Source organism: Ictidomys tridecemlineatus, chromosome 2, assembly GCF_052094955.1.
Source record: "Ictidomys tridecemlineatus isolate mIctTri1 chromosome 2, mIctTri1.hap1, whole genome shotgun sequence".
Taxonomy (NCBI): domain Eukaryota; kingdom Metazoa; phylum Chordata; class Mammalia; order Rodentia; family Sciuridae; genus Ictidomys; species Ictidomys tridecemlineatus.
The window spans coordinates 33,418,594-33,442,463 of NC_135478.1; the positions used below are offsets into that span (position 1 = coordinate 33,418,594).

A 23,870-nucleotide genomic window follows, 5' to 3' on the forward strand; every position below is an offset into this window, starting at 1 on the left:
TATAGGCTGAAACAGAAAAAGAAGAATTTCATGTGTCAGAGCAGGCATACTACCTTCAACTCTATTAAGTTTCTGTAATTAGGGAGCATTTATCCCAACCTTAAGAATACTGTAATTGGGTGATACCAGCTGGGAGATGGGGTAAGTAAGTAGTTATCATGACTGGATTTAAACTTCTTATTTCTTAAGCTAATTCAGTTTTAATTTTAGAGGCATGTATCTGCAGTATTCTCACAGGGGAAAACACACTGCTCTAATTCCTTGCTAGGTCAAATAATTATTCCTTCCACGAACATCATCCTTTATATTTATCTCACTGACACTACCTCGAAGTGCAATAACATCCTCAATTACTAAAGATTGTCGCTGCTAGTTGTCTGTCATGGCTATTATGGATGACCTAGAAAAAATGTAAATCTACAGATAATCTTCAAAATCCACTTGGCCAGTTGTTTTACCCTCAATGTTTTTGCCTAGATGTGAATAAATTGCACATGAGATGTTCAGACAATTAAAATGTATCCTCTCTCTCATTCTGGGCTCTATCCCTGATGGATGGGATGATACAAAGTACACAAAGGTTGTGGAAGCATTTATTAAGCTGTCATCAGAGCTTGACATTGATACTATCATTCCCATCTTACAATCAGTGGTTCTGGTATGGCACGCATATTAAAATTACCCAGGGGAAAATTTTCAATAAATTCTAGTGACTAGGCTACATCCCAGACCAAATCCTCAGTATTTTATGACCTTCTAAGGGCATCCCAATGTGCAACCAGGATGACAACCATTGCTCATAATAGCAACCTCTTTTGCACATTGGATTCTGGTTGCCAGGAGTATGTTGTGGAGACAACATTTGAATGCAAATCTGCTAACATCCAAGCTTCATGCTCATTTACCTGCACATCTCAGTCTCTGGAGAAAGTGGAACTAATGTATTTAAAGTGCTTAGCACAGTATTTATGTTAACTCTGATTTCATTCCATTCCGTTCCATATTGTATGTGGCTGATTCTCTAGAAAAGATGCCTTGGTAAAAAGGCTCTTGCTGTGGTTGGGACTCAATGGTTGCATGTTCTTGGAGTAATGGGTGTTTTCCTACATGCGCCCAGGAGCCTGACTTTATATTCAGCAGCCTCTTGTTGTGTAAGTTTTCCATGTGGATATACTCTATATAGTTTGGATATGATTTGAGTGTGTCTTCCAAGGGTTTATATGTTGAAATTCATTTTCCATTGTAAGGTACTAAGAAAATGGAAACCTAATCCAATATGGTATTTAGAGATGGGGCTTGGGGGAGATGATTAGGTTTAGGTAAAATCATCAGGGTAGAGCCTTGTGATTGAATCTTGGTGAATTATCATTATAATGATAATGAGACAGAACACATACACATTCACACATGGGCACTTCTTGTCTCTTGCATATATCCTATGCCACTTTAGGACTCTACCAGCAAGAAAGTCATCTCTAGGTATGACCCCTTGAATCTCCAGAACTGTGAGCTAAATATTTTTTTTTATTTATAAAGTTACTTCACCATAGGTATTTTGTTATAGTCATGAAAAGCTGACCAATACACATCCTTGGGAACAGGTACTGAGTTGGTCATCATGCTGCACACTGCTGAAAAGCAGGTACTTTCGTGTCTCCCTGCAGCCTTCCACCCCTCCACCCCTCCCACTTCCAGCTGAGGCCTGCAGAGGTCAGTCCTCCCCACCTGCCTTCTCCTTTCTTGGTCTGCTGGACTGTGATCATTAGCATTTAGATAAATAAGGGATTAGGTTTCTGCAGTCCCTGCAGCCAATTTCCTCTTGTCATTTCTACAACTCAGGAGATTGCCTGATGTGACAGAAAACAGTCTAAGTGAGGCTGAATTTTAAGGAGGAAATGAAACAACTGGTTTGTGGGAGAGAAACACATAGAACATTAACTTTCTTTCCCTGGTCATTGACTCTTGAGGGAGAGGCTAAACCAATTAGACTCCTCTTCCTACTAGGATACCCCACATTCACCAAGAGAGTGTGGAGGAGTTGGAAAGATTGGGGAGGGAAGTGGGTGAGAAGCCACGGAGGACTAAGCCATCAGAAGCACCTTAAAAAGATGTGGCATGCTAACTTTTGGCAGCTGGGAGGCCAGACAACACAGTGAAGAGGCTTTCATGATTTCCAAAAGCAGTTTTACAAGTGGTCTCAGCAGTGGCTTTTCCCTCCTAGACCAGCAGTTAGCATTTCAGGTGAGACAGGATGCGACAGTCTAGGTTGTGGGTCTGCTTTATCACCAGGATCTTCCACGACCATAGAGCTCAGGTTATTTGTTTCTCTTAACAATCAATTTCCAGGCTGCGGTGGTGGACACGCTTGGTTGGTGATGAAGGCAGCTGCAATAGGTGTCCTAGCAGAATTTGTGGGTGGGGATTTTCGGCTGGCTGGATTTAAAGTGCAGAATATGTCTTATTGGGCAACATGAATTCCAAAAGACAACTGTGCTTCCCAAGAGATAGCTTCTGACAAATCTTAAGACATTGTCTCATTCTGGCAATTGCTTGGAAGAGGATGCTGGGCCTCCAGAGTAGGAAATTATGCAGGTAGCCTACCTCCCATGAGGAAAATATGAACATTTCTCTGAGAGGAAAATAATTTCAAGTGCAGTCATCAGAGATTTTTGGTTGAGTGGGCAGCCTCAGGAAATAGTTACTCTTGTGGTAATGATCCATGTTTGTCACCCCAGATGTCATTTAAGCCTCTCTCAACTTTATTATCTATATGTAAGGGTGAGTAGTAGTACTCAAACTTTATTTGTATCAAAATCAATGGTGTGAATGCATCGGGTACAGCCAGAGAAATGAGAAGTTGTGCTCCACTTGTGTACAATGAGTTGAAGGGCATTCTTTCATGTATAACTAATTAGAACAAATAATTTTTAAAAAAATTCATATTTAAAAAAATCAACAGGTCTAACAATATAGATTGGTTAGCCTTGCCCCAGAGTTTCCAATTCAATCTGAGATGGAGGTTTAGAAATTGTAATTTTAGCTACTTCTCTGGTGATACTGATGCTGCTGGCCTAGAGGCCACATTCATTTACTGCATGGACATTTATAATACCACATGCATGACATTTCTCTAGACTTGGGTCCCAGAAGTGAACAAAAAAAGTTCTTTTTCTCATGGAGTGTATATCTAATTGAAAGATAAAGGAGTAAACACGTAAACCCATTAATATTTAGTAAAATGAGTACAGAGCATGATAAGTAAAATAAAATAAATTTCAGCAGGTTTTAAAAGGCAGCCTCGAGTCATGGCGGGACTATTTTGCTACATACAATGATCGGTGTAGAAAGCTTCAGTATATTGTCACTAAACTGAAGGAGATATGTGGGAAGGAGCATTCCAGACAAGTCAAACAGCAAGTCCAAAGGTCCTGAGACAGGAGTGCCCGATATGCATTTGAAGAACACAGTGAAGAGGTTACTATAGCTAGATGAAGAGTGGTCATGGGAAAAAGAGTAGGAAGAGGTGAGGTCAGAAATGCAGTCGGGGGGAAGGCAACACCTCCATGACATTGAAATGGTCATTGAAGTGTGGAGTCAGTGGGGAGCTCCTTCAGAGGGGGAGTCAGATCTAACTCCCATTATAAAAGTTCTACTCTGACTGCTGTGCTGGGAGTGCTCTGTAGTAGAGTGAGGAATGGAAGTGGGAGATTAGGTCAGAGGCCATTGCAATCTAGGCGGTACATATTGATAGCTTGGACCAAGATGGGGAGAAATGGTCAAAAATCTGAATAATTATGTAAATAGATTTACAGATATAATATTTGATGTGAAATAAGGGAGAAAAAAGAGAAGTCAAGAATCACTCTCAAGATGGCTTGGATTTCTAGAAAGATGAGGTGCTGTTGGCTCACAAGGGAAGATGTGGAGAAAGTCAACCCAGCAGACTGAGATGCCCAGATCTTGTAAACTCTGGACACAGATTTGCCTTCAGGTCTAACCTTGGCTAGCTCCTGGGTGATGACCTCTGAACTTGGATAATAGGTCTTATAAATGTGATTCTGTGTTTGAGGACCTTCTGTGCCAATGCAACCAGATATACTGGTTGTGATAACAATGTTATTTGTGGTGAATTGAACTCAGGCACCACTAAGCCAGCCCTATTTTGTATTTTATTTAGAGACAGGGTCTCACTGAGTTGCTTAGCACCTCCCTTTTGCTGAGGCTGGCTTTGAACTCATGATCCTCCTGCCTCAGCCTCCTGGGCCGCTGGGATTACAGGCATGTACCACTGAGCCCCACATTTGTGGTGAATTCTTATTTTTGATCTGTGGGCCTGGAGTTTGAGCAACTCAGGTCCATCTTATGGGTGTTACACATTTACATGACTGACAAAACAAAATCTCTGAACATTCAGGCTTAGATGGGCTTCCCTGATTGGCAATCTGTGTGTCTTATTGTACATCATTACTGAATGAATTAAGTCCCATAGGACTCCACTGGGTTAAATGTAATACCACTCCTAGAAGCTTGTGTCTGTTTTCTCCTGGACTATACTCATATACCTTTTTCCTTTGCTGAGTGTAACCTGTATGCATTCATGGTAATAAACCATAGCCTGGGTATAATTGTTGCTCTGAGTCCTTCGAGTGCTTCTGATAAGTCATGGAGTTTGAGGGTGATCTTGGGGACCCCTACACACAATGTGCAAGGAAAAACTGAGAATTTGACTGTGAACAAGTGAAGTTTGAAATGGTCATTAGACATTTGGATAGAGATGTCTGCTAAGTAGCTGGTTATGTGAGTCTGGACTTCAGGGTTATGGTCTGGGCTGGAGGTGCTAGTTGGGAGAGATAATTACATTGCAAAATCTCTTATTTACCATGGTCTGTTGTGTTCTCATTTTTCAAATGATGCATTTGGACTAGAACCTAGAAGCTTAGGTTTCTTCCAGAGGTAATATTTAGAATTTTGGGTGTACTTTCTACCTCAGTGTGATCATTATTAACTTAGGAGAATGTTTTCATCAGGTAAAATGTTTTCATTGATGCCCCGGAGTTGGTAGAAAGTGAATGGACCTGGGAGCAAAATGGCCAGAGAAAAACTGAATTTATTTCATGATTTGATGCTACCCAGCACACTGTTTATGGCAGTCATTTCTGTCGACCTTGTAATAGCACCCTAGATCTTTGCTTGAGGGATAACAGCAAGTGGTAGGAGGGCTAATCTGACTACCACTTGGACCAGTGATAATAGAAGGAAAATATGCAGGGTTTGATCTGGCTGGGCCCTGCTGCCAGTGTGTTGTAAGCATTTGTGAGCAAAATGCTTTTACATTAAGGGCTGGAAAATCCATTGCATGGGTGAACAGATTCTTGGTCACTGCTCACCTCTGTCCAACATAGACATCATGATAGGATGAACAGATGAGCGTGTGACAGATGAGCTAGTTAGGTTACCAGATGTAGACAATTAGCACTGAATTTTTAAGCCTAGATCATCTACTCATCCTCAGAATGACTACCTGTGTGGTGTTTCATGACTTGGGGTTTTCATTGCCAAGACTATAAAGTTCTAGATGAACTGGGATGCGTAGTCATCCTAGGGGAATTAAGAAACATATTTAACTTTGTTTCTTTACCTGTAAAATGCAGATACTGATACCTTCTTCACAGGGTGGTCATGAGGATTTAAGATTTAGAGGTAGTAGCATAGAGGGAGCATCCAACCAACATGTGTTCTCTTCTCATTGGAACCAGGCTCCATAAGTGATATGGTAGGAATGGATTTTGCCACTATCTAGGGCCCTACTGAGGCTTTGAAGTTAAATGTAGTTAGAAATTGGCTGGGATGTCAAACACCCATCTCTAACAATACCTTACATTTTGTGCTGCACTTAGCTGCCCCAAATCCCTTTCATATTCCTCACCATCCTTGATCTCGTCTATAGTGTGGTAGCCCTCTGTAGAGTCTAAGGTATCACAGTGATTCCCTCCATGGCTATGACTTGTCCCTACCACTTCACACACCCACCATCATTCCTACCTCTTAGAGAACCTGCATTGCTTGGTGTTTTCTTAGAAGAGTGTCTTCATGATTCCCAATAAAACAGCCTAGGGAAGAACACCTCACCAAGAAGGTCTAATAAATTTTTCTTTGCATGGACTTTAAAAAAGGGATGAGAGTCCATTATTTCTAAGGAGCAGGCTTTGAGAATCAGATCCACTATAGGATGAAGTGAGGCTGCCATCTTGGGCTGTACATGAGTGAGCCTCCAAGTTTTTCTATAGAAAGAATGAGGCATACAGGCAATGCAAACCTGGAGCTAGAAACCATAAGGGGCCAGGAAGACAGAAACAGAGGGACTAACCTGCTACCAGGTGACAGTCCAATTCCCAGAGTCCAGTTGTATTCTTTGCAATTGGACTTCATGAGATTCTTGTGGAGTCTTATGACAAATTAAATTTCTCATGTTTCTTTAAATGGATTTGTCTTCTTTGTGTCTTTATCATCCTTGCCTTAGATACTGTTTAATTCCAATTTCTTCTCTGCTTTGAAAGCGTTCTATGACTTACTGTTTGCTGGGACTTCTGACATTATAGGAACTGTTTTGAGAATTTTGAGTAACAACATTAGAGAAAAAGAAAACCTCATAGGAAATGTAGTAGAATGGTCATCATCTTCACATAGGAGTGTGGAGTTATGGAACATTATTGACTTCAGAGTGAGACATATCTGGCTTGAATTTTGACCTGACCACATATTAATTTTTGTGATTATGGGCCAATTATTTACCTTTGTTGAGTCTAAATAGTTTATCTGTAAAATGGAGTTATTAGTGTCTATCTCAGAAGATTATGATGAAGATGGAATGAAAAAGTCCATCTAGAGACCTTGGTAAAATACTGGTACTGGGTTGGGGTTTAATACAAAGTTAATCTATAAACAATTAATATCATTTAGGTTGGAAGTGGAAGGAAAGAAAACCCTCTTTATGTCTGGCAGAGGATGGGAAGTGAGTTTGTTGTTATCAAAGAACATCTGGGGGCTGGGGTTGTGGCTCAGTGGTAGAGTGCTTGCCTAGCATGTGTGAGGCACTGGGTTCGATCTGATCCCTGGCACCACATAAAAATAAACAAATAAAATAAAGGTATTGTGTCCATCTACAACTAAAAAAATATATTTTTAAAAAAGGAACATCTGACTGGTGAAGTCTCATGAGTTGAGTTCAGTGACAGAATTTTGACAAAGTCAGGTACCATAGCTTTGCAAATTCCTGGAGACAGTGCCTTGGGTATATGAAGGAAAATGGTTGCTTGAAGTGGCAGGGTACATATCGCATTTGAAAAAATCTCCTTTTTAGGGCTGTCTGTATGCTCACTCTCTCAATTTTCCTGGTACACATAAAATTGGAGCTCTCTGCCACTTCATTCTCTCCTCATCACAGAACGTCCTCTTCTGTGCACTAGATTATGGTCTTCCTTTCATTTGAATTTCATTCTTATATATCCCTCCACTATTTTAGTCCACTTTTAAGGCCTGATCCAAATAGCCCCTCCAATAGGTGCAATTATAGATTCTCTTCTGCTTCAAATCTTATGTTATACTTTGCATATTTTTTGTCATACAATTCAGCACTATATGCCCTGCATTATAATTTGTAGTTCAACAAATATTTTGAAATTCTTGGAGTTTCCAGCCCCTTTTTTATTCTGCTAAAGAGAGTTTGACTTTACCTGCCTACATGTTCTAATTCCTAATAGGTCCATATCATTGACTGATGACTTCACCTGGCCTTTGTAATGTGGACATTGGAGGCATGTAAGTAATAGGCCTTGACTACACTATTGGTTTCCTATACACCATCAGTTTCTTCTTTATTTGCTAACATAACTCAATTCAGGTCAGGTATTAGGGCTCATAACTAAGAGGGCCCTCTTTAGTCTTAGGGAATAAATCAAAGTTAGGTTCATCTAATCATGGTGTTCTTGATTCCTTTGCTAATGACTAATGAAAGGGTGGTATGTGACCCAGTTCTGGTCACTGAGAACAAGGAGAATGAGTTGGAGTCTGCTAAGGAAATCTAGAGAATGGTTTATATCCTGAAAAAGATATGTACAGTCAATGGCTGAAGGCAGGAGAAGTTGTAGGAAATGTGTCATTAGGTGATTTCATTGTTGTGTGAATACCAGAGTGCACTTACACAAACCTAGATAGGTCAATTACTCGACTTGGCCTCCTGATATAATTTCATACTGAGAACACATGATGTATATGAGATTGCTGTTAAAAAGTATAAAAAGCATAGCATAGAAATTTTATTTAAACTAGCACCAGTCATTTACTATCATAAATTATATATATTATGTACTATACATAATTATACATGCTATGCTCATATATAACTGGCACTATAACTGAATTGTTTACACCAGCATCATCACAAACATGAATAATGCATTGTTATCATAATGCTATCATGGCCACAGCGTCTCAGTAGGCAATAGAATTTTTTCAGCTGCATTATAATCTTAGGGAATCACCATTGTGTATGTGGTGTGTGGCTGACTGAAATGTCATTATGTGGTCCATGGCTGGATATATATTGACATTCCTTTCAAATTTCCTGTTGTATGATTTGGGTAAGGATGTGAGGATGCAGTAGTAGATAACCCAGAATCATGGTAGGAAATTTTGCCAGCACACTGAGCAGAGCAGAAAAAGCAGAAAGCGTTTGAGTTCTTGATCCTATGATTGATGTACTAACTTAACCCTGGTGCTAGCTATCTCTTTTCTTTATATAGTGAAATAATAGAGTGAACTAAATTTCTATAAATATATGTTTCAGTCAGCTTTTCATCACTGTGATCAAAAACAAACAAACAAACAAAAACCCTGACAAGAACAATTTTGCACAAGGAAAAGTATATTTTGACTCACAATTTCAGAGGTTCAGTTCATGGTCAGTTAATTCCATTGCTCTGAGCCTGAGTGAGGCAGAACATCAGGACAGAAAGGTGTGGCAGAGGAAATCAGTTCAGGACTTGGCAAACAGGAGAGGGAGGGAGAGGGGTAGAGGGAGAGGGAGAGAGACAGACAGCAGGGACAAAATATAAACCCCATAATCACACCCCCAGTGACCTACTTCCTCCAGCCATACCCTACCTGCCTACAGTTACTGCCCAGTTAATCCACACTAGTGGATTAATTTATTAGGTTAAAACTCTCATAATCTAATCGTTTTACTTCTGAAAATTTTTGTGTTGTCTCATACCCAAGCTTTTGGGGACACCTTAAATCTAAACCATCACACTGCCTATAGCAACTTAAAGTAATTTTAAAATTTCTTTCTCATGAAATGGTACTAGATAGATGCTCAAGCCAATGGAGATGGTTCTTTTATTGACCAAAGGCTTTTTTCTATCATGTAGCTCTGCGTTTTCCTTTGCATCAAGACACTGGAAAAAGAGAGCGTATGGAAAGTATACACAGAAGGTTTTTATGGCCTGGGTCAGGAAGGGGCACATCACTTACATGTATATTCAATTGGAGAGAACTTAAAAATTTACAGCCAACTCCATCCGCAAAGGAGGCTAGGTGACATAGTCTATCTGTGAACCAAAAAATGGGAAAAATTTTTGGTAGAAAGGTAGGGATCTCTGCTAAAGAAAATAAGTATACTTAGGTTTAAGTCGCTTTAAGTTTTTTTTTTTTTTTTCTATTACACCCCAAAGCATTCAAGTTGATACACAGCTAAACCAAAGAAACAGGAAAAGATGGAAGGGTACAGAGGACAAGAGGCAATGTGGGCTAGATCTGGGGAAGATTTTTTTTTTTTTTCTTGGAGAAGAAAACCTTAAAAATCAGGGCTGGCAGAAGTAAGGGTAGTATTTAAAGAAGGAAGTGCCAGATCAGCTTATCCTCACAGATCATGTGAGGATAAGTGGAGAGTAAAGATGGGGAACATTTCATAAGTTTTTCTTTGGAAACTATTTCAGTGCTTAAGAAATCTCAGTTTCATTAATAGCTATTCCAGTTGTTTTACTCTCTGTTTCATCCTGCTGTTCATCACCCTGAGACTGAGTGTCTGAGTTCATAGTATAACACAGTATGCATATTTAATCTACCCCCACCAGACCATATAGCTTTTTTGAGAAAGATTTTTTTTTTTTTGGAGATGATGAAGGCAAGGATAACAGTTATAATATTACCAGAGAGAAGTGATAAAGACCTCAGTTGGGATCTTTAAAAATAATCTCTGCTGTCTAAACTGGCTTGGACAGAGGATGATGACCGAGCCTTCCAAAGGTCACTCTAGCACTGGTGCTATAATGGAGTGCTGGCTCCTAGTGAAGTCCAAATTCTTTCACATGGTGCAAGGAGATCTGCATACATCTATTTTTTTTTTTAAATAAGCACCATTCTCTTTCACTTTTGAGGCTTTTGCCCACACATTCTCCCCATTCTCCATTTTCACTCAAGCTCTTCTTCTCCAAGCACCCTCGTTTTGTCTGGTTAACCCTGAGTTGTCTTTCAGGTATAGGATCATGACATCACTTCTTCAGGAAGGGCCACTCTGCTCTCCCTGAATTGGGTGGAGCTCCTCTCCTGCATGGTCCTGTTGTACCTTTCCTTTCCCTAGTGTAGTTTTTATCACATGGTATTCAAGGCCCTGGTGACCTCTGTCTTTCTTAACAATACTGAGGGTTCCTTCCGGGCAGGGATGTGTCCTTTCTGTGCCCATAGCTTTTAGTACAGAGCAGAAGCTATACACCATAAAGACTTACTAAATGAATAAATGGAGGTTAGTGTGGGCCTGAGGTGGTAGAAAAGTAGCTTTGGGTCTGAGTGTGGAAAGGAAAAGTTCATGGTACCCTCACTCTGGTCTGGAAGGAGGGTAGGTGTATTAGCATTCTTTAGAGGAACAGAGTCAACAGGAAGTATAACTATAAAAAGGGGACCTATTAGGCTGGCTTACACAACCAGAAGCTGGATAGTCTACAATGGCCGGCTGCAGGATGGAGAGCTAGAAGAACCAGGAACTGCGCAGTCCAAGAGGCTAAAGCCCCAGAACAAGAGGGATCAAAGTGTTACCCCAATAAAAGACCAAAGGCTTCTGGAAAATCATTGGCAGAGTCTGCTTTGGAAGAGTGAAGAAGCAAGAGTCCGATATTGATCGCAGCAGCAATCAAGAAGCCATTCAAGAAGAATCAAGCTTGCATCTGCTGCTGCTTCCTTGTCCTTCCAATTAGAGCCATCATCCTATTGGATGGTGCTGCCCATGGGAGGGTCTCCATTTCAGTTGGCTATGCCACATGCCAATCATTCCTAGACACACCCTCACTGACACACCAGTAAGCCCCCTTAATCATTGGCATCTCTTCATCCAATCAAGTTGACCATTCAAATTAACCATTACAGTAGGGATCTTGCATTTGCAGGACACTGATAGCATAACTTGAGTAGCTAACATCTGCCTTCTGATCTAGTGGCCATGCTGGGATTCAGCCGAGTTTGCACTGGATTGGAAAATACAAAGACCCAAATAATTTCAAGTGAGACAAAGTGAAGTTTAAATGATTGTCATTAGGGTCTGCCTTTTATATGCACAGCAACCACAATGAGCTAATTAGGAAGTTGACAAGCCCCTGATTTGAGCTCCTATCTGCCTTGATTGCAACCCTCATCATTATTGCAGACATGAGGTGAATTCAAATTAAACAATTTCCATGTCAATATGACACAATGAACTGATGACTAGAGACCTTGATTGGATCCCACCTATTCTCCTGCCAGGCACGCAGACAACTTCTCCCCAGGGAAAATCACAACTTGTTAAGGCCTGAGGAAAGAAAGCTGGGCTTGGCACCCAGTCTGGGATAACCAGGAGATCTGAGTGCTATAATGGTTTGATAGGTGATATTGTCAGCATTTAGGGTTACTCTCATATTAATCAAGGGGACTGAACATATTGTATATAATCTGAGAGTAAACCTTTTTATCTTTCTTTAGGGCAGAGCCTCTGGATGTTTGGCCCAGTCTCTGACAGAGACAGTATTAGGTTTGAATACCTTTGTAGGAAGGAAGGAAGGAAGGAAGGAAGGAAGGAAGGAAGGAAGGAAGGAAGGAAGGAAGGAAGGAAGGAAGGAAGGGAGGGAGGGAGGAAGGAAGGGAGGAAGGAAGGAAGGAGTGTTGAGGGAGCAAGGGTGGGAGATGGGGAGGACAGGAACACTGTTGTACACCTAAGTATCAGATGATGTCAAATTGAATAATGCATCTTCTCCTCACAACAGCTAGCTCTGTGACATTGGTGAAATGTCCTGATTCCCCCTGAGAAACTGATGTGACTCCATTTTTGAGAAACCAGATTCTACCTCAAGGCCTGTCCAGAGGGAGGGGATGTGACCCTTGTCCTTGGAAAAACCCACAGAGCACTACCAGGCACATATTCACCCTGCTGAGTTGTCTGTCTGTAAATAACAGGGGAGATCTGTAACACCAGGTGTCCCTGACTCAGTTATCTAAGAATGTTTGGGGGTCTAATGCCTGACCCTGAAGACCCATAGCAACCCCCTAGCAACCACCAATCAGCATGAGGGGGGGGAATACCTGAAATGCCAGGTGACTGATAACAAGATTAGGAAACTCTACAGTTTAGCATATACAGTCTTGCAACCCCTTGTGGCCTAAACCAATCAGTTCAAAGGTATCCACTACTTGAACTAAGGGATCACCCTTACCCAACTTGTTCCCGCCAACGAATGTGCTAATCAATGTTAAGAATTGTTGTTTGATTTTCCCGCGGTATGAAATGATTTGCTATGTGATGTTGTGACACATAGGGTATCCCCCTCAAACCTATAAATCCTCAGTGAACTAAGGGCCAGGACCCACTCCTCAGGACTGCTGGGTCGCAAACAGTTGTGAGTCCAGGCTCGAGCTTGCCATAAAGACTCTTGTGTGATTTCATCAGATTTGGTTCCTGGAGGTCAATTGGGGTCCCATGAATCTGGCATTATATCTCACAGATCAGTTTCACCTTCTATTAGCTGTACAGTTTAAGTGAATATTCTTGAACTTCAGTTCTCCTCATTAGTAGAATGGGAATGAAAATACACATTGTACAGGGGTGTTATAAGAACTACATGAAATAGGGTATACAAAGTACTTGACAAATAGTAGACAGCCAATTAATGTTGTTTCCTTTTTACAGTAAATATTTCTGAGGCAACTGGTAGATTTGTAACAGTAGTCCACTTTATGTTTTGAATATAGCCCTTGCTGCTCTGCCATGGCAACTTATTTTTAAAATGGACATGTTTCTTCCTCTTCTCTCCCTGATCCTCCTTAATCTCTCCCCATCGGTAATCTCAGGGGAAAGGAGATTACCTTTCTTCCCCATTTTAGGCTGATTTATCTGTCTTTGAGTATACATCCACCATAGGAATAAAGTAATCCAGGTTTTGAGGATGGTTCCAAAATATCTCAGAAATGACTGTCTCCCAAATTAACAAGTGAATTACAACAAGGACAGAGAACAGCCTTTGAATCACCTCTTTAAAAGCCCCCTGTTCTTGCTGATGGGCAGAATCACAGCCTTTGGGACAGGAGTCCCCTGTGTTTCTCCTTTGCTAGCAAAGCAGTAAACCTTCTTTTTCCTTTTTCTCAAAACCGTGTCCTCATTATTGGATTGGTATCAGGGACAAGAACTGAGCTTTCAGAAACAGATTTAAGGACATTGACTTAAAAGAGTGCTTGGATGTGCTCTAGATATGGTGATACAGTCAGAAATTTTTTTGTTGAATCCTTGTGATCATCCAAAGAATTTCATAAATCAAGGAAATGGGATATTCTACACCTGAGATTTCATTGCCTTGGAGAACCAGGAGTGTGGAGTGTAGCAGCTGCTAAGTAAGTCAGGCAGGAGGAGGGTGAAGAGACAATTTGCTAGGAGAAAGTGGCTCTGTAACTAAAAGCCAAAAGTGTGCTTTTACCACATCCTCTGGACCTCCTATTTTACCCTGTACCCCAGTTCCCTATTGCAGACACAATACTTGCAACTGTAGGGGAGCAGTGATGGTTCATAGGTCCAATTATCAAGGCCAATCTCTGGGTGGTGATGCTGGGACGTCCAGCCCTCTGGAGACAGAGGCTTCCCCCTGAGGAACAGTCCCATGGTCCCCGGATGAAGGGGACTCTGTAGGCATCTGAGAGTGAGGAAGTCCTGGGTGGATGTCTTTTTGTAGCACTGTGTTTGTCTCCAGGAAGAATGCTAGAAATTTCACTTCCTTGAATTGTGTCTGGTTGGGGATGACAGGATTAGTTTTCTCCTGATGTGAATCTTCTTTATTACCTACCATTTTTCCTTGCGGTGTCTTGAAACTGAAAAATTGGGAATGACAAAACATGCAAAAATGAATCATAGGTAAAAGTGATGGTTCAGAAGTGACAAAATGGGCTGTCGGTGAGATGGTTTAAAATGGAACATGAATGATAACAAGGCTTCCTTTTCCCCCCTCTTTCCTCAACTCTACTTCCAATCCAAGGAAGAGTTGCAAAAAAGCCATGTAGGCCACATGAGGAATGAGATGAAAAAAAAAGCACACAATTAATAAAGGGTGAGGCAAGGGATGAAGACTGAAATGAATCACTTTGGTGTGTATTGTAGGAGCCTGGATTGCATTATCTTATCTTTTGAGTTTGCAATAGGGAATTGAGAGACAGAGTAAAATAGGAGGTCCAGGGGATGTGGTGAAAGGCACACTTTTGGCTTTTAGTTACAGAGCCAGTCAGGCCCAGCTTGCAACTGTAGGGGAGCAGTGATGGTTCATAGGCTGCCCGGGCACAGTTGGTGTATCAGTGAATCTTTGTGATGGATCAGATCACCCTAAATTTAGGGGGCTTAATGCAGCAATGGTGCATTCTGTTCACATGTCACTTGGTTAATCCTTTGAAATTGGACTTGGCTGGAAGCTCTGCTTCAGGTTCTTAGTGTCAGTGGGCTTCGCTTCTCACTGCATCCTGGGGCTGAGTCTCTTTCATATACACTTGTTTTGGGGGCCCTGGCTCTTTGAGCAGCTGTCACTTGGAGGAAACTTTTCTCTTGTCGAAGGTAGAAATGTAGAAGGGGAAAGGAAAATGTAATTTTTATAAGCCTAGCATAAAGGCTCCTGCCCATGTGTACTCTTGGTCATTCTCATGGCCATGACGGACATGAAGAGGGAGGACAAGTGCATCATGCTCTAGTGGGAAGAACTGCCCAGTCAGACGATAAAGAGTATGGATACTAGGATGGCTTCATTAATTTAATCTAGAACAATTAGCATGGTCTCTCACCGTCTTCTCATCTCATGCTTTTCGAAGTGAATTGGTAGAAAGACTGGATTAAAAAATTTGTACCAATGGAGCAAGAACTCACTGTCATTCCTTTCGACTGATTTGGCCTGAAGAGCAGCTTACTTCAATAAAGGATGATGTATCAATCCTTTCTACCCTGGAGGGCCACAGGAGGGACAAATCGAACTGCTGATTTTTCTTACTTGGCCTAAATGGAGTCAGTATTGAATATTACATGGAAATGCCTTATTACAAAATGTGATAGGCATCTGTAAGAGGGTTGTCAGAATGAAATTCAGGCTTCCCACAACATAGTTACTCCAGAGAAGTTGGTGACAAAGGATATTTCTACTTAGTGGGTTTTATTTCCCATTTTATGAATATTGCTATGTACAGTAAGGAAGAAGACCTTGAACTTTCTCTGTATTTGTCTGGTGATTGAAATAGCAGAGTGTTTTGTCTGCCAGAAGTGATAGATTCTCAAGGGAAGCCTCCGCTTTGACACTTTGCTCTCTCTGGGGGTCTGTCTTGCCAAAGTCTGACATTGTCTCCTCCTTTCCTTTTGCTCTTCTTTTAAGATTGTTGATTTTGGCTGGTCTTGTCCATCCTTCTCTTTTTCTCCCTCCCTCCCTCTTTCCTTTCCTTTTCCCTTTCATCTTCCTTTCCCCTTCCCTTTCTTCCCCTCTCCCTCTGTCTGTCTGTCTGTCTTTCCACAGTGCTGGAGGATTGAACCCAGGGCCTCACATGCTAGGCAAGCACTGTACAACTGAGCTCATCCCTAGCTCTTGGTCTTCCAATTAAAAGATGTCCTTGAATTTAGGTGACCTTACTACATTATTTTTTTGCTGTTCATTGTTTTTGTAATTGAGCATGCTTTTATTATAAAAGAAAATGGAGATAAGAGCAATCACAGAAACTAATGTACAAGCTCAATGAAATGTTATAAGGTGAATTCCCATTAAACCACCACTCAGGTCAACAAAGGACATGTTGTCAGTACCTCAGAAAGCTTCTGTGTGTCTTGTCCCCTTGGTAGGTCCTCTTTCAAAAGCAAGCGGCCCCTCCCCCTCCCCGCCCCCTTATTCTTCATCTTTTTCTTGTTTTTTTGATGCTGGGGATTGAACCCAAGGTTTGATACATGCGAAGCCTAAGTGAGTTACACTCTACCTGATCTTAACTTTTGCATAATAATTTCCTTGCATTCCTTTGTGGTTTCATCTCCCAGTGTCACTCCTTAATGTAATAGTTTAAATCTGTCCATTAAACTGAAAAGATACCCTTATATCTCTTTTTATGTCTTTAGATTTGCCATCTGTTTTTTTCATTTCTTTATAACTTGCTAAAAAAAAAAAAAACCTGTAGAGTTTTTCACAGTCTGGATTTCATGGATGACATAATCATGATCCAGTTCAACCATGTTCTCTAATTCCTGCAAATTTAAATTAAAGCAGAGGGAAGTTATATATAAGATTATATACCAGTCCTTTTCCTTTTTATTTTTTGGATTTTTGGTACTGGGTATTGAACCCAAGGGGGCTTTACCATTGAGCTGAATCCCCAGCCCTTTTCATTTATTTATTTTTTATTTTGAGACAGGGTCTCACTAAGTTGTGGGATCTGGCCTTAAAATTGACACCCTATTGCCTCAATTTCCCAAATTGCATATGCCACAATGCTGGGCTTTGAACTCCAGTTCTTATGGCTAGATATTAGGTAATTTTTTTTTAATCAGGAGGTATAGAATGTCTGGTTTATACACTTTCTTTTTGAGTTAATGTTTAGATCCATTAATTATTTAGTGGTTGTAATACTGTGATATTCCTTCTTTTAATTTTCTCTTATTAGTTGGAACCATTTTATAAAGAGATGCTTTTCCTCATATACTATTTATACTGTGGTATGTTTCACATAAAAAAGACAGAATCAATGCCCATTTTTTCCCCTTTATTTGCCTGTTTTTAAAACAAGCAATTCTGTAATTTTGTAAAGATGGTCATTTTTCTATCATTATTAATTCATGGTTTTAAAATATTTAATGAGTTTACAGTTCATTTTGGAAACTCAAAACTGTCTAAAATTTGGCCTGCGGGTTACTTATTGAGTTGGCTCATAAATCCATTTCTGCATGAACTTACTATCTTTTGAAAACTTCTTTGCTATCTTGTGGGAGATTCCAGGCTTATCTGTATATTTCCTGGTCAGGGTCATAATCTGAGTGCTAGTGTTATTTCTTGATCTTGGGCTTGTCTTTTCAATGGTAGAGACTTGTTTGATGGGATACTTAAAAAATATTATTTATGGTTTGGAGTATTGATGCCCAGTTACTCCTTTTCTTTGTGGGAATATGAGAAGAACAATAGCTACCCAGCCTTTATCATGGCTCTCTTTATATCCAATCTTACCACTTGATATAGGGAAATGTTAATATAAAAATGCAATCTGTGATGTTAACCAGTGAATGGGAGAGGAAATGTGTAGAAAAAATCTCATCTCTTTTTCAAGTGTGCATTTCATCATTTTCTCAATGACCCAACTTTAGAGTAAGATATTTGGGAATATCTGGATCATATGTGTAATAGTTATTAAATTTCCCTTTATATACTTTATAACAGATATTGTTATTATTTTGCTTATCCTACTTTTCTCCTTTAACTTAAAGATTTTAATAATGACCTAGTTTAATTTATGAATAATTCTTCATACTGTATTTTTACCTTCTGAAGTTCTTAAGAGGGTCTTGTAAGTATTCCTTGGTCTTACTCTGGCTTCTACTTGCCCACTACTGGTGCCTAATTAATAGTTAGAGAAGCCTCCTTCCAACACAGCAAATTATGGGTGGTACTTTGTCAAACAAAAAGATGAGTAGATGAATTTCCTTTCCAAATTGGTGTCCACTTCCAATGGGCACGAAAGAACTTCTTTTTTGACCTAGAGTGTTAAAAATACACTTTGGTACACTTCTCTTTCAATGATCCCTTTCACCCAAGGAATCAGAAAGTCAATGGAAAGGAACCAGTGGGGAACAAACTTTTATTTATCCTTCTTACTTATTGTTTACTTTTTTTCATTAATTCTCCTTCCATAATAATTCTTCTATCATTTCCCAATTATATAATCAAAGTTTTCATACACAAAGTTGGAGACCAAAAGATAGGGATATTGGGCAGGTTGTTAATTTATTTAGAATTAGTATGTAGAATGAGTATTATGCAGATCACAATGAGGCCTTGGAAGCTTTTAGTTTTAATGTTCTACAGTATAATTTTCATCTCCTCATCTGCTTTCTTAGAATTCTCCTTTTGAATCATTTGAGTAGTTACTCTCCTATGCCAGTCAGTCCTATGGCTATCCTACACAGCCCCTACTACTCTTCACAAGAGTAGACACATGATCTAGACTGGCTAGGATCATTCCTTTATCTTAGTCTTAGTGATTGGTATAGGTCTGGGCAGGGGACCCAAGCAGAGCTAATCAGAGATGTTGCTAGTGTTCATGTGTACATCTGGAGAGGGAATTCTGGGTTTGAAGGGTGTTAATTTGGATCTCCAGGTGGCCATTGCCTACTATATAGGATTCTTTCTAAGGCATAAAGCAATGCAGAGAGAAATAGAGCTGGTAAGATAAAAGAGAGATGCAAAGCCTGGATCCATCTGGACTGGAAGCTAGATGCATCCCTGTTCTTCCCCTTTCATAAGACAAACATGAGGCCTCAAGATACTTCCAACTTGAATTTCCAAAGGCAGACCTATGAGGCTGTACCCCGCCTCCCCCCCTCCCCGCACCGCCTCATTCCCCAGGAAGACATAGATAAGATTGCTTTGGGAAAAGGGGAGAGACAAGATAGAACAGAAACTAAAAATAACCTGAAAAGTCATTAGAGTGGGAGTAAGAATGAGACTTTTGCATCTCTAAGTATCAGAAACAGAATGGAAAATATTTTAGAATGGTGCCCTCGTAACCCTGCTGTGGTAGATTGGACCTAATTTTTTGTCCTTTTTTAATCCATGTACTTTGCCACATGACTGTCCAGTGCTCTCCCAGTGTTGACAAGGAGTGCTTTTCTACTTCTTGACTTTGATTTTAACTATGGGACGTGCTTTGATCAGTGGAATGAGATAGAAGTGATCATGTTCAATCCAGGACTTAATCTCTAGAAAATTTGTTTTGGTTTTGCTTCTCTGTCTTTGCCATTTATTTAAGAACATGTGTGAGCTAGCTACTGACCCCAAGAAAAGGATACAAGATGTGTGAAGCAGACCTGATACAACCTAGATCGGTTAGCCCCCAAAGAGCTGCAGAATGAGTGAGCAAGCCCAGCCAATTCATATGTGCACAGGAAAGAACACATTATTATTGTTCAGATCCAACAATATTGGATTAGATTTTTTGGGGGAAATCTGTTCACAGCATTGTTGTGATCATGGTTCATGGATATATCTGCCAACATCTCACCTGTAGATAACTTGAAGTTTAATCTTATAAGCTTTCTAAATACAGTGTAAGGAATCCTATGCAGAGTGGGCATAGATGGAAAAAGTGACATTTTTGCCAATGGTGGAACTCAGTAGAACTGGTGGAGAATTTCACCAGAGTTAGGCTGAAATTGAGAAGTTGGATGAAACATTGTGAATAGGAAAAGGATGAGGCTTTGATTTATAAAAATATGGCTTATAGTGTATTCATTCAATTCTATTAAAGAAACACACAGTGTCGGATTTGCTTTGTGTGTTATTACCCCTTACCTAGGTAATTGTAGAATCAACTCCTTGTAGGTCACCAGCCTTCTTTCCCTGTGGAAGAACTCTGGAACCACCCATCCACTTGTTTTCTATTGTTAATGTGAGTCTATCAGCAAAGGTGTGATACTTTTAGGGACCTCTAAAAGATGGGCCACATAGGAAATGAAACATTATATAATTCCATACATAGAAAATCCAAGTACTTTTTCAAAGTGATTAAACTCAGTAACTAATCCATTATTGATGTAATTACTTTTTAATTTGCTGAAATGTTAGAGCACAGCTGGTTGTGACACTGGAAAATAAAAATGACTGCTTAGGGATATGAGAGGCAAAGGGATTAAACCAAGGACGGTAACAGCGAAATGTTTTGCACCATGTAATAGATCTGCCAATATATGATGTGCTTCTCAAACTTAGTAGGGTGACCAGTTAGTGTACTAAACTCAGGATACTTTCACAGCTGTACTCTTTGCCACTTTGCTCAGCTTCTGAGTATAAGCAGACGATGGGTTCCCTCCATATTGACCACAAGTCACAGATGTGACCTTGAAAGACTCACTTCCCCTAAGTCCAGTGTTCTCATCTATAAGAGGAGCCTTTTAATGAAATTATCTCAAATCATCACCTTTTACATTAAGATTGTGTGATGCTCAAAAGGTCAGATACAATTTTAGAAACATGGATAAGAACTAAGGAAACAACTGGAGCTTGATTGGAGTTGAGGGAAGGTCAAGAGAATCTCCAGTTAGTACTGTTCTGGGAAAAGAAATGTCCTACACTATCAGACCACATATCCCAAACTCTAATTGCCTGCCCTGTAAATTAGGCTGGAGGCTCACCCCACTGAAAGGGGAGGCATTAGGGATTGGGAGGCAAGACAAGGTAGAAGAGTCTGGAACCTCAAAGAAGGAAGTGATTGGCAAAATCTCTCTGGCCTATGAACTTTTGGGTTGTTCCTATTGATTGCCCTGCTTTGACATACCAAATATAGTGCCTACCCAGATTGAGAGACCTGGATGCAGGTCCCTTATTAACTGTGTCATTTTAAGAAAACCATTTAACCTTTATATGTATAATTTTTTTTTGTACCAGAGATTGAACTCAGGGACCCTTGACCACTATGCCACACCCCTAGCCCTATTTTGTATTTTATTTGAAGACAGGGTCTCACGGAGTTGCCTAGTGCCTCGCTTTTGCTGAGGCTGGCTTTGAATTTCCGATCCTTCTGCCTCAGCCTCCCTAACTGCTGGGATTACAGGTATGTGCCACTGTGCCTGGCAAGTTGTTTGTTTTTTTAATACCTATAATATTAGAGGAATGATACTTAAATGATAGCATTATCAGTTTCAGTTGAAACAATATACATAGTAAGAGGATATCAGTGTTAGCCTAGACTAGAATCACTGAGGGTTTCAGCATCTGACAAATTTACGGATTGGCCCAAAAGAAGTATATTTTCAGGGGCTACAGGGAACTTTCCATACAGAAGTCTATTTTTTTTTTTGTAAAAAGGAGCCTAGCTTGATAAACTTGCTTATTTATTTATCAGTGAGAAATGAATCAGAAAAAAAAAAGAACCACTTTGAATTCTGAGGGAGTATCTCTTACACAGTCTTGGAAACCCATCAAGCAGTCTCTGTAAGACTGGCATCTTTGTGTCTCAGGGCTGAGAGTTGGAAAAAGAAGATGAAATGAAATGTCAGAGGCCAAGGGCACCCTGAAACCTGCGTGGATGGGCTGGAATCCATGTCTGTTCCGAACAGACAAAAGTCTGTTCTGAACTTTATATAATTCCAATGACAAGAGTGACCTGCAGAAGTCATTAATGTCTTTTCCCATGAAGTTGGAAATATATTTGCTTAGTACTAGCAGAAACTGAAGGAAAAGAAATGGTAGGATCTGAAAGAGCTGATAACCAACTGATGCTCCTTTTGAGCCAGGGGAACCAGCAGATCAGTGACAGTGTATGTGTCATAGCACCTGGCCCCACACCTTCTTTCAAACTTAACACAATTGCCATTTATATACCTCCATCTTTTAAATCTTAGTAATTTCCTCTGTTGCCAACCCTAATCTAAATCCATGTAAGAAAGGGAGTTTTGTATGTGGGGGCGATGTCATGCTAGCTTAGATAAATTGCCACAGGTGGGGGAAAAAAGATATCACTCTCGTTATTAAAGACTCAGAAGCTTCTGAACAGCCAAAGGGAGTGATTGGACCCAAGCTCAATCTAACAAAGGCCCTGGGAAAGAAGGAATAAGGGAATCATGAAATAATGGACTCTTTCATTACATAGCAACATGCAAGCATCCTGTTAACCCAGCTTACAGTAGAGGGCATTTCTTCTCTGCTCAACTTACTCTAGACTGAACACAGTAAGTAGGCTTCAAAGGAAATATGTAAACTTATATTCTAACAGAATAGATAGAGAAGAACAAAGAGACTTGTAAATAAATTCCAAATTTCCCCATTTGGAGCAACACCCACCAATTCAATAGAAAGAAGCTGCCAAAAGGAGAGGGGGCACAGAACAGCAACCACAGCTTAACACTAGAACCAAGTCAAGGACTATTCAAAGGAATTATGGTAATCAATAATTTGATGATCAAATGTTTGAAAACTTGACTGAAGTAAATGGTGATCTAAAGGAAATATGAACCATCAAAGTTGACCTTGGAAGAAATAGAAAATCTAAGTAGACCAAGAAATTAAGGACATAATTGGGAGTGATGTCAAAGAGTTCCCTACTCAGTAAATACCCATCTCATAACTTTTTCATGAGTAAATCCTTTAAGTCCCTTAAGTGACGGATTTTTATGGCTATATTGAAACTGTCCCAGGGTGCAGAAAAATAAAGATAAGCAGAAAAATAAAGAACTGCCTTATTGCCCCAGAGTACCCATCCCTGAGTTGCTGTGAATGTTGGCTGCAAACGGCTCACATCTGCGTCCTTCTCAGGGGAATTGCCTCTGACCTCATGGACCCACCTCACCTGGAAAGACCTGTGAAGTTATGCCTACTCCCCTGGAGCAGCCCACAGCAAATGATCAATTGTAGTGAAGGTATGCAAACCCAGCACCCAACTCTTAAGGTAGGAGCTCTCTGTGTAGTAGTTATATGCCAGCGTTCCTTGTGGAATCAAGGAGGGTTTAGGTGGCAGCTCAAACCAGGTCTTGGCACAGCTTCTTTCCTTTCCTTGTCCTACATTCCTGCCTGTTACAGTTTGGATATGAGGTACCCCTTAAAGCTTCTGTGTTAATGCGGGACTATTCAGAGGTAAAATGATTAGATTATGAGAACTATTACCTAATCAGTCCATCCTAGTTTGAATGTACTAACTGCTTGGTCATTGTAGGCAGGTAGAGCATGGTTGTGGGGGCTGGCTCACTGAGGGCATGTCCTTGAAGGGTTCTTCTTCCCTGAAGCCCTTTCCCCCTCTCCCTCTGCTTCCTGGTCATCGTGAAGGGAGTACTCTCGTCTGCCACACCCTTTTACCAAAATGTTCTTTCTCACCTTAGTCCCAGAGCAATGGGCTCAGCTGAGGATAGACTACACTTCAGAAACCATGAGCTAAAGTAAGCTCCTCTAAGTTGTTATTGTTAGGTGTTTTGGTCACAGTGATGTAAAGCTGACTAACACATGCCTTTCTGGGTTTTTTTTTGGAAGAAATTTCTTAACAAATCACTTCTATAGAACTCCTGTTTCAAGTCTTTCTTCTATAACCTACAACAAGAAGCTCTACATTTTTTTTCCTACAATTTGATCACCGATTAAACAAAACAAAAGGGGGGAAAA

The 23,870-nt window shown here is 40.3% G+C and overlaps 1 protein-coding gene across 9 annotated transcripts in view; it reads left to right on the top strand.

The window, feature by feature from the left end:
- LOC101967419 (uncharacterized) overlaps window positions 1–23,870 on the top strand; it is a 195,679-nt gene that overhangs the window by 23,685 nt on the left and 148,124 nt on the right. For 7 of the 9 annotated variants that reach the window (XR_013434406.1, XR_013434405.1, XR_013434404.1 and 4 more), the window contains exon 3: window positions 23,034–23,137. The exons of the other annotated variants lie outside the window; for them this stretch is intronic. The gene's annotated coding sequence lies outside the window, so the exon portion shown is untranslated. The remainder of the gene's footprint in view (window positions 1–23,033; window positions 23,138–23,870) is intronic. 9 annotated transcript variants of the gene reach the window in all.